Raw genomic sequence first — 12,339 nt, forward strand, 5'->3', positions numbered from 1 at the left:
CCCTCCTTCCTCTCTCTCTCTTTCTTTCTTTTCTCTTTCTTTCTTTTCTTCCGCTCTCTTCTTTTTTTTCTTTCTCTCTTTCTTTCTTTCTTTCTTTCTCCTTTCTTCATCATTAGTCCCCAATTCCAAACCACTACCACAATAAATCTGTTTTATGAAGCCAGAGTGTTCTTTTCACAGCTTGATAAAGTTCAAGCAGCTTTCTACTGATGTAAGCACCAAATTCCCAACAGGACCTGCAGGCCCTGTCACCTCTGGCCTTTACCCACTTGCAGGCCCACTGCCTCTGAACCTGCCTGCCTAGCTTTCCCAGCCTACCCTCTAGCCACCCCATCTCCCTGCACCTTCTTGCTCCTGCCCTCAGATCCTTGCAAGTATTGATCCCTCAGTGGAGATGACCCCAGTGTTCTTTTAATCTATTTCCACGTGTCTCTCAGTCTCAACATCAATTTCCAAGAAGCTCAATAAAAGCAATTATTACTTCTAAATCACCAATACCTTTATCTAATTTTTTTTCTTCAGCTATTGTGAAACATTTTAAAACTTTTTTCTTGAAGTATAAAACAAACAGAAGAAAGTATGCATAAGAAAATTGTATAGCTTGAACATTTTTTTACAAAGTGACACCATCATGCTTTATTTGATTTTCAATGCAATTAACTGTGACTTTTATTAAACATTTGCTCTGTGATTAGTGTTTAGGGCACTGTGAAGGGCACAAGCAAATCCTTAAATAATTGCTTCTAGCCTTCACAGAGATCACCCTTTGATGACATCTACACTGTCAATTGGAAGCAGGAATGGCTAGAAATGACTCAGTCATCCATTTATTCATCTAGTATTTATTAAATCATTACTGTGTGCAAAAGATGGCTCAAAGGACACACAGATTCTGTTCCTGCCCTCATTGAGCTCAACTAAGTGACTAAAGGTAAAATATATGAGAGGGAGATTGTGTTTGTTATGGAAGTTCATGCAAACAAATAGTAATCCTAGTTTTATCAGAATGGGGCTGAGGTTTCTTACATTTTCTAAAGAGAGGGAAAGATTTTTAAGAAAATGACAGGGAAACTAAGACCCGAAAGTTCAAGGAGAGCTAGCCAAGAAGGAAAGATAAAGGATAAAATCTCTTCCAGGCAGAAGCCAAAGCTTCTGAAAAGGCCCAGAGGAAAGAAAGAGCTAGGTGTATTTGCTAATTGCATTTGGGGAGCTGAGCGTATCTGAGTCTTGCTGGAGTATTAATACTCATGAGTTGGAGAAAGTCCCTGTCTGGTGACTAAATTAGAAAAAGAGAGCTGACAAAGCCTGCTCTTACAAACATGTTTATATCTATAGTCCAATACTACTTGTCTCTCAGGACATTTTTTTTTCCAAATCAAGTTATAAAATCTATATGAAAACTGCAAGGCAGATATTCTGAAAACTAAGCTGCCAAACTCAAGCACAAGTACTGTAAAGGCTGCTTGGACTAGTCTTTGGGGACGATATGCAATTATCTAAAGTGAGAGGTGAAATGGGAAGATATTGACAAAGCAGGACTTACTGAATCCAGGAGGACCAGGCAGGCTGTCATTATGACATCAATAAAGCTTGTGCCCAGGGCAGGATTTAATATGTACAGACAACAGTCTTAATATAGAGGAGTTTCCTTCAATTATGGACCAAACAGATAATTTCTAATAAAATGGTACATTATCATCTATTCACCCTGATTTACACATCAGCTTCCTGCTCCAGGTTTGCTCTATTATCTCAGCAGTGATGGTCAGAGAGGACAGGAAGCTTCTGTCATACATATAAGGATAGAATAGATATTGCGACCAATTGCTCTAACCACTCTGATACTTGCTACTCAATCATGTAGGAAATAGTGATTGAGTCCTTGCTGTGGATCTGGTGCAGGCACCAGAGGTATGAAGTTGATTGAGAGATATAGAAAGTCTTTTCTAATGGAGCTTGCCTTAAAGAGATAGACAATAGGTAAGTGAACAGGTGAATTAGGTGACTTCAAGTAGTAACATATGAAGGAGTGAAAATAAGAGAATTGCAACAGATAGGAGTCAGGGAATGCTCTCTGGATAAAAATATTTGACCTGAAACTTGACAAAAAAGAAAGAAATAGACCAGGACAAGAGCTGGATAGCAGAGGAAACATTAAGAAGAAAGACTTAAGTAGGAATGAGCTTTTGGCTCTTTGCAATCACAAAAAGGTAGCTTGTGTCAAGGGAGCATAGAGATGAAGAGAGAGGAATGTAGAAATCACATTCACAGAAGCAAGCAGGCGCAAGGTAATTCAGGTTTTGCATCTAGGTTAACAAGTTTGAAATTTTCTAAGACAGTGACTTGATTTATATTTGCAATAAGATAATTCTAGCAGTGTTATAGATACATTTTTGTAGAGAAAAATAAGTGTAGAAGAATGGAGACCAGTTGGGAGGCTGTTGCAGTAATTCAGGCTAGATATGCTCATGGGCTGAAATACGTTGGTAGCAGTGGAGACAGAGAGAAGGGGTCAAACTCAAAACATATTTTAGAGGTAGAGTTGAGAGGACATTGTGATAGATTGAGTGTGGGGTATAAGGGAAAGAGAAGCATCAAGGAAGATCCTTCATTTACTAGCTTCTGCAAATTGTAGGTGATGGTGTTAATTTCTTGAGAAAAAAGGCCTTTCTGACGGCTGTTAAAGCAATTACTAAGCGATGTTCAGCCTGCTATAGCATTATATTCTCCAGTTAATTGTGGAGAAAATTGCTTATCATTAGAAAGGAAAAAAAAATGAAGAGCAATGTGGGATAGTACAAGGAAAGATGAGTGTTGTGAATGAAACTATTCAAGTCTCTCAATGAACTCAGCTGGTACCTACTGTCCCCAGCAGCCACCAGAGGCTTCACCAGTGGATCCACCAACATAGCTCCCATCTGGGCTGGGGCAGTTTGCTTAAAAGTCAGGGGCCAGTTTTCTGGTGGGGCTTTTGTGACACAACCACAGTGTGAAAGTTTAAGAGTTTTTAGTAATTACAGACCTTAGAGGGTACACTGCACCTTGGAAGCCACACACATTAGGGTCAGGGAGAGAAGGCAGAGAGGCAGAGAGAGAGAGAGAGAGAGAGAGAGAGAGAGAGAGAGAGATTAGGGAACCATGGGCCAATGGCTTTATTGGGTCCAAGATATTATCCACACAGGTTTCTTGCAAGTAATTAATTGGTAGGTGTAAAGCAAGTAGGCACTAGTTTCAGAACATCATCTGTGACAAGGGCAGTCACTTTTAGTTTATAGGTTAATGTCTGCATGATCGTTTTAAAGGAAGTGGTAAAGGGTCCTTTTAAAGGGTGCCTAGCCTGCTAGGCAGGAGAGATGTCACTAAGTTTTACCTCCAGCCAGTGACTGCAGCCACTTGGGTGGGGTATAGTATTAGAAACTGTGTCAAGGGTGACAGAGCCCTGCTTTTGGTATGAGAAAGCTAAACTTATATTTAAAAATGGATATTGAAAGAACATACAATTATAAGCACTCACTACTATGGGAAATGTGTTCTATCTCACGGACTGATTTCATCTGCCTGGAACTGGCTGTCTGTATCACTGTGGCAGGAAAGATTGTGGAGCCCTTAAGACATATTAGGAAATAATGTAGAGACTTTGCTAAACCAATAATAAAAATAAGGAGGGAAAGGTTGGCATAGCTTTCAGGTATCCATGAAAGTAAAATGCGCATGTCTATTGACTAAAACACCAAAAGCAATGGCAACAAAAGCCAAAATTGACAAATGAGATCTAATTAAACTAAAGAGCTTCTGCACAGCAAAAGAAACTATCATCAGAGTGAACAGGCAACCTAGAGAATGGGAGAAAACCTTTGCAATCTACCTATCTGACAAAAGGCTAATAGCCAGAATCTACAAAGAACTCAAACAAATTTACAAGAAAAAAACAAACAACTCCATCAAAAAGTGGACAAAGGATATGAACAGACACTTCTCAAAAGAAGACATTTATGCAGCCAACAAACATGAAAAAATGCTCATCATCACTGACCATCAGAGAAATGCAAATCAAAACCACAATGAGATACCATCTCACACCAGTTAAAATAGCGATCATTAAAAAGTCAGGAAACAACAGATGCTGGAGAGGATGTGGAGAATTAGGAACGATTTTACACTATTGGTGGGAGTGTAAATTAGTTCAACCATTGTGGAAGACGTTCAAAGATCTAGTTCAAGGATCTAGAACTAGAAATACCATTTGACCCAGCGATCCCATTACTGGGTATATACCCAAAGGATTATAAATCATGCTACTATGAAGACACATATGTTTATTGCAGCACTATTCACAATAGCAAAGACTTGGAACCAACCCAAATGTCCATCAGTGATAGACTGGATTAACAAAATGTGGCACATATACACCATGGAATACTATGCAGCCATAAAAAAGGATGAATTCATCTCCTTTGCAGGGACATGGATGAAGCTGGAAGCCATCATTCTAAGCAAACTGTCACAAGGATCGAAAACCAAACACCTCATGTTCTCACTCATAGGTGGGAGTTGAACAATGAGAACACATGGACACAGGGTGGGGAACATCACACACTGGGGCCTGTCATGGGGTGGGAGGCTGGGGGAGGGATAGCATTAGGAGAAATACCTAATGTAAATGATGAGTTGATGGGTGTAGCAAACCAACATGGCACATGTATACCTTAAGTTCTAGAGTACATGTGCACAACAAACCTGCATGTTGTTTTTCATAATAATGAAAAAAAGAAAGTAAAATGAAAAGAAATATCATTGCATTTAGAGTCCACTAGAATATGGCTTAAAATCCTTTGGGTAAGTTCTTTCATTTCCGTGATCTTCTGTTTTCTCATATACATAATGGGGATATAAATCTAAATGTAACATATGTGAAGGGAAGACTGAATGTTCTAAGATATGTCAAGTGCCTGACATTTAAAAGACAATAAGTATTAACACTCTTTCTCATTAAGAATTATCCATATATATATACACACACACACACATGCAGAAATACATATATACATTTACACACAAACACATAATTATCTGATGGATCAAACATTCTGAGTCACCCCAAACATGTTAAAGAAAATGTATCCAGCATATTTTCTCTGTCACTTCCAGATCTCTAATATCATTTCATGGGAAGAGGAATCATATTAAGGTTATAGTCCCAGTTATAGAATTTTAACTTCATTGTGTGAAAAACTCTGTTCTTCCCAAGTGGCTTCAAGCTCTTAGATAAATTAATTTAATGAGAATGATGATAATGATAAAAACCACCTTCAAAATAAATAGAAAGAGATAGGCATCTGGAAGAAGAGACCATTAGTGCCCTGAGGAGGTGACTTAGGATAGCCAGTATCTACACATCTGTTTTACAACAAAGACACTCTATCAGTGTAATACTCTTATCTTTTCTTTCTTTTCATTTATTTATTTTTTTCCTTTTTAGGTTGAAAGTGACAGAGTGGATGTAGAATTAGAGGACTAGTGCAATTAGAGGACTCATTACAGGGTAAACAAATGCTTTCATATTGAGCTTAAATTAGGTCTGCACCCCTGAAAGTCAGGTCATACCTCTGATCTGCTCAAAAATCTAACTTTAAGGGGCCCAAACCTGACTTAAGGTCAATACGGAAGCATTTGTTGACTCCCTTCAGAAACTTCCTGCCACAGTCACAGAAAATACTGATGTCCTTACTATGTTCCCAAGGTCCTCACTGCCCTTCGCCCCTCCTCCACCTACCTCATCTCCTCCTGCTGCCTTCTTGCTGCTGTCATGCTGTGCTGTGCTTGCTGATTACCCTCAACACACTGAGCATGCCCTCATGGTCTCCAGGCCCTTTTCACCTGCTAGTTCCTCTGCCTGCAATGGTCTTCCTCTAGATGTTCTCAAGGCACAACCCTCACTTCCTTCAGTTATTGACTTAAAAGGCCCTTTCTCAGTGACAGCTCAGCTACTCATTTAAAACGTCAATACCTCCATGATTTGTTACATCATTTTTTCTTCATATGACGATATATACTGTCTTACTGATATTCATTTTTTATCAAACATAATATATAGTACTTATGTACATTATTTACGTTCTATTTACTTTTTTAGAATGGAAGCTCCACCACATAACTTTTTTTTTTATATGTTTTGTTCACTGCTGTATCCCCAGTAATATAGTTTGGATTTGTGTCCCCCTTGTTGGACACAAATCTTGTGTAGAATTTTAATCCCCAGTATTGGAGGAGGGGCCTGTTGGGAGGTGATTAGATTATGGGGCAGATTTCCCCTTTGCTATTCTCATGATAGTGAGTTCTCACAAGATCTGGTTGTTTAAAAGTATACAGCACTTCACCCTTCTCTCTCTTGCTCCTTCTCCATCCATGTAGGAAAAGCAGGCTTCCCCTTTGCCTTCTGCCATGATTGTAAGTTCCCTGAGGTCTCCCTGCTATGCTTCCTGTACAGCCTACAGAACCGTAAGCCAATTAAACTATTTTTCTTTTTTTCTTTTTTTTTTTTGAGATGGAGTTTTGCTCTTTCTGCCCAGGCTGGAGTGCAAAGCACGATCTCAGCTCACTGCAACCTCCGCCTCCAGGGTTCAAGCAATTCTCCTACCTCAACCTCCCAAGTGGCTGGGATTACAGGCATGCGCCCCCACACCTGGCTAGTTTTTTGTATTTTTAGTAGAGATAGGGTTTCTCCATGTTGATCAGCTGGTCTCGAACTCCAGACCTCAGGTGATCCACCCACCTCGGCCTCCCAAAGTGCTAGGATTCGAGGTGTGAGCCACCGCGCCCGGCTAAACTGTTTTTCTTTATAAATTACCTAGTCTCAGGTAGTTCTTTATAGCAATGTGAGAACGGACTAATACAACCAGTATATAGTGTAGTGTCTGGCAGTCAATAGGTACTCAGTAAATATTTGTTGAACGACTAGAACACTATAAGACTTATGCATGGGTTCTCTGCATTTAATGCACTCAGTCACTATGGCTAAAATATGATATCCTCTTTATGATGCGGCCTCTTAATGAGCAGGATTTTCAGACTGACTGACTTTCCTGGTTGCCTTGGAATATGATTTTTATACATTTAATCCCATTTTTTGAAAACTATTCCAACATGATTTATTTTTTATCTTGTTTAATAACATCTGATAATTATAGTTGGATCTTTGATTAATAAATATTTGGGAACACTGTTCTGACATCCAGAAAAATAGTCATGTACTTAATGTGGCAACTTTGTATTGACCTCTGACTAAGAAATGGATACATAAATGGAACTACTGGTTAGGATCTGCATTCCATGGGGTCACGCTAACATTTAACTGTAAATTACAGGGAAGAAAGGAGGCACAGTATTTGTTAATTTAGATGCAAAATGTTGAATACTTCTGTGCCAACTGCTCTAGACTGTCCCTTAATATGATATGTCTTAATTTATTTAAAACCTCAGAAGAGATTTTAAAGAGTTTAACAGGAAAGAATGTAGCATGAGCTCTCTCTTATCATAAAGTTACAATGCATGCTGTTATTTTTTTTCAACACAACATACCACCATTATGAGAAAAATTGCTGTTGAAAATGTGATAAACACAAACATGATTTTACATAGGTTCAATTATGTAAATTGTGAAAAAATTTTCCTACAACAGTTTGATATTTGATGGTATGGACATTGAAAATAATGACATGCTATGAGCATTAATCTCATGGGAAGAAGCACTGCTAACATGTGTGGTAGTGCACCCCCTTCTAGCCATTGTCATGTGGCACCACACACCAAAAATATGCCCACTTCACAAAAGAAAGAGCTAAGAATCAAAGGGGTCAGAAGATTTGCCAATGGACACAGAGTTACCAAGCACAAATGTTAAAAGTAGAATTAAATCTCCTGGTCTCAAAGCTTCCATTCCTTCCACTCCACCCCAACAACTTCTATTACAGTCACATGTATTCTTACCCCATGCAAACTTAATTATGTGCTTCAGCGCTACCACAGTGCAAGAAAAATTGAAACCAGTGAATTCTGATTGTATGTTCAGCTCTTGGCATATCATAGCCAATCAAATAAATGTTTGTTTTCCTTATCCATTGGATGCATAAGATTCCAACCAAAGGTTTCATAATTTTCAGCTCACAGAGAGCCTCTGTCCAGTTTGAACAGACTGTCCCTAACCAGCATAGTACAAATTGAAGGCTGTCTAAGCCATCTTTCACACTAAAGTGCTGATTAAATAATCCTCACCCTAGCCTTACAGGCCCAAACAGATATGACAAATTGTCACTCTTATTTTAAAAAATGAAAGGGCAGTGGATAGGCATTTTTGATATAAGCACAAAGAGAGAAAAAAGAAAAATTGTCTAAGTTCAGGCTGTAATTATTCTCCAAGTGCATATGAAATACAGAATAGAGGATGAGAAAATGATGAGCTTCATACACAGAGCAGTAAAGTATTTTGAAGCGATTTGTATTCTTTCACCTCTCTGAACTACATTCAAATAAGAAAAACCACAATTCCATAAGCTTGAAAAATACTAAATTAAATTAATTTCATGCACTGAATTTTTTTTTGCTTTTCTTCTTTATCACTAATATAGGACAAGGTAGATAATTCTATATTGGGTGTCAGAATACTTGGGTACCAGTTTTGGTTCGTCAGTTAATAATTATTTTGAACTTGGGTAAGTCTTTTCACCTCTTGCCACCCCCCATTACTGAATCGTTTGATATAAAAAAATACAATAGGGGTAGAATGTAAATGGTACGATGTTTGTTTTAAGTACAACATAGGGGTTTACTGAATCTACCTGAAGAAAGTTTGTTGATTTCAAAGAACATCTTTATTTCTGCCTTCGTTTCGTTATGTACCCAGTAGTCATTCAGGAGCAGGTTATTCAGTTTCCATGTAGTTGAGCGGTTTTGAGTGAGATTCTTAATCCTGAGTTCTAGCTTGACTGCACTGTGATTTGAGAGAGAGTTTGTTATAATTTCTGTTCTTTTACATTTATTGAGGAGAGCTTTACTTCCAAGTATGTGGTCAATAAAGATGTTCTTTGAAACCAACGAGAACCAAGACACAACATACCAGAATCTCTGGGATGCATTCAAAGCAGTGTGTAGAGGGAAATTTATAGCACTAAATGCCCACAAGAGAAAGCAGGAAAGATCCAAAATTGACACCCTAACATCACAATTAAAAGAACTAGAAAAGCAAGAGCAAACACATTCAAAAGCTAGCAGAAGGCAAGAAATAACTAAAATCAGAGCAGAACTGAAGGAAGTAGAGACACATAAAACCCTTCAAAAAATTAATGAATCCAGGAGCTGGTTTTTGGAAAGGATCAACAAAATTGATAGACCGCTAGCAAGACTAATAAAGAAAAAAAGAGAGAAGAATGAAATAGATGCAATAAAAAATGATAAAGGGGATATCACCACCGATCCCACAGAAATACAAACTACCATCAGAGAATATTACAAGCACTTCTACGCAAATAAACTAGAAAATCTAGAAGAAATGGATAAATTCCTCAACACATACACCCTCCCAAGACTAAACCAGGAAGAAGTTGAATCTCTGAATAGACCAATAACAGGAGCTGAAATTGTGGCAATAATCAATAGCTTACCAACCAAAAAAAGTCCAGGACCAGATGGGTTCACAGCCGAATTCTACCAGAGGTACAAGGAGGAGCTGGTACCATTCCTTCTGAAACTATTCCAATCAATAAAAAAGAGGGAATCCTCCCTAACTCATTTTATGAGGCCAACATCATCCTGATACCAAAGCCTGGCAGAGACACAACAAAAAAAGAGAATTTTAGACCAATATCCTTGATGAACATTGATGCAAAAATCCTCAATAAAATACTGGCAAACAGAATCCAGCAGCACATCAAAAAGCTTATCCACCATGATCAAGTGGGCTTCATCCCTGGGATGCAAGGCTGGTTCAATATACGCAAATCAATAAATGTAATCCAGCATATAAACAGAACCAAAGACAAAAACCACATGATTATCTCAATAGATGCAGAAAAGGCCTTTGACAAAATTCAACAACCCTTCATGCTAAAAACTCTCAATAAATTAGGTATTGATGGGACATATCTCAAAATAATAAGAGCTATTTATGACAAACCCACAGCCAATATCATACTGAATAGGCAAAAACTGGAAGCATTCCCTTTGAAAACTGGCACAAGACAGGGATGCCCTCTCTCACCACTTCTATTCAACATAATGTTGGAAGTTCTGGCCAGGGCAATTAGGCAGGAGAAGGAAATCAAGGGTATTCAAGTAGGAAAAGAGGAAGTCAAATTGTCCCTCTTTGCAGATGACATGATAGTATATCTAGAAAACCCCATTGTCTCAGCCCAAAATCTCCTTAAGCTGATAAGCAACTTCAGCAAAGTCTCAGGATACAAAATCAATGTGCAAAAATCACAAGCATTCTTATACATCAATAACAGACAAACAGAGAGCCAAATCATGAGTGAACTTCCATTCACAATTGCTTCAAAGAGAATAAAATACCTAGGAATCCAACTTACAAGGGATGTGAAGGACCTCTTCAAGGAGAACTACAAACCACTGCTCAATGAAATAAAAGAGGATACAAACAAATGGAAGAACATTCCATGCTCATGGGTAGGAAGAATCAATATCATGAAAATGGCCATCCTTCCCAAGGTAATTTACAGATTCAATGCCATCCCCATCAAGCTACCAATGACTTTCTTCACAGAATCGGAAAAAACTACTTTAAAGTTCATATGGAACCAAAAAAGAGCCTGCATCGCCAAGTCAATCCTAAGCCAAAAGAACAAAGCTGGAGTCATCACACTACCTGACTTCAAACTATACTACAAGGCTACAGTAACCAAAACAGCATGGTACTGGTACCAAAACAGAGATATAGATCAATGGAACAGAACAGACCCGTCAGAAATAATGCCACATATCTACAACTATCTGATCTTTGACAAACCTGACAAAAACAAGAAATGGGGAAAGGATTCCCTATTTAATAAATGGTGCTGGGAAAACTGGCTAGCCATATGTAGAAAGCTGAAACTGGATCCCTTCCTTACACCTTATACAAAAATCAATTCAAGATGGATTAAAGACTTAAATGTTAGACCTAAAACCATAAAAACCCTAGAAGAAAACCTAGGCATTACCATTCAGGACATAGGCATGGGCAAGGACTTCATGTCTAAAACACCAAAAGCAATGGCAACAAAAGCCAAAATTGACAAATGGGATCTAATTAAACTCAAGAGCTTCTGCACAGCAAAGGAAACTACCATCAGAGTGAACAGGCAACCTACAAAATGGGAGAAAATTTTCGCAACCTACTCGTCTGACAAAGGGCTAATATCCAGAATCTACAATGAACTCCAACAAATGTACAAGAAAAAAACAAACAACCCCAACAAAAGTGGGCGAAGGACCTGAACAGACACTTCTCAAAAGAAGACATTTATGCAGCCAAAAAACACATGAAAAAATGCTCACCATCACTGGCCATCAGAGAAATGCAAATCAAAACCGTAATGAGATACCATCTCACACCAGTTAGAATGGCAATCATTAAAAAGTCAGGAAACAACAGGTGCTGGAGAGGATGTGGAGAAATAGGAACACTTTTACACTGTTGGTGGGACTGTAAACTAGTTCAACCCTTGTGGAAGTCAGTGTGGCGATTCCTCAGGGATCTAGAACTAGAAATTCCATTTGACCCAGCCATCCCATTACTGGGTATATACCCAAAGGACGATAAATCATGCTGCTATAAGGACACATGCACACGTATGTTTATTGCCGCATTATTCACAATAGCAAAGACTTGGAACCAACCCAAATGTCCAACAATGATAGACTGGATTAAGAAAATGTGGCACATATACACCATGGAATACTATGCAGCCATAAAAAATGATGAGTTCGTGTCCTTTGTAGGGACATGGATGAAATTGGAAATCATCATTCTCAGTAAACTATCGCAAGAACAAAAAACCAAACACCGCATATTCTCACTCATAGGTGGGAACTGAACAATGAAAACACATGGACACAGGAAGGGGAACATCAGACTTCAGGGACTGTTGTGGGGTGGGGGGAGGGGGGAGGGATAGCATTGGGAGATATACCTAATGCTAGATGACGAGTTGGTGGGTGCAGCGCACCAGCATGGCACATGTATACATATGTAACTTACCTGCACGTTGCACACATGTACCATAGAGCCTAAAGTATAATAATAATAATAGTAATAATAATAAAAAATAAAAAATAAAATAAAATAAA

The 12,339-nt window shown here is 38.5% G+C and overlaps 1 protein-coding gene across 2 annotated transcripts in view; it reads right to left on the bottom strand.

The window, feature by feature from the left end:
* The window catches only part of TENM4 (teneurin transmembrane protein 4), a 3,040,222-nt gene that overhangs the window by 2,830,420 nt on the left and 197,463 nt on the right, over positions 1–12,339 (bottom strand). The gene's annotated exons all lie outside the window — the stretch shown is intronic.

Source organism: Pongo abelii, chromosome 9 (assembly GCF_028885655.2).
Source record: "Pongo abelii isolate AG06213 chromosome 9, NHGRI_mPonAbe1-v2.0_pri, whole genome shotgun sequence".
NCBI classification, from domain to species: domain Eukaryota; kingdom Metazoa; phylum Chordata; class Mammalia; order Primates; family Hominidae; genus Pongo; species Pongo abelii.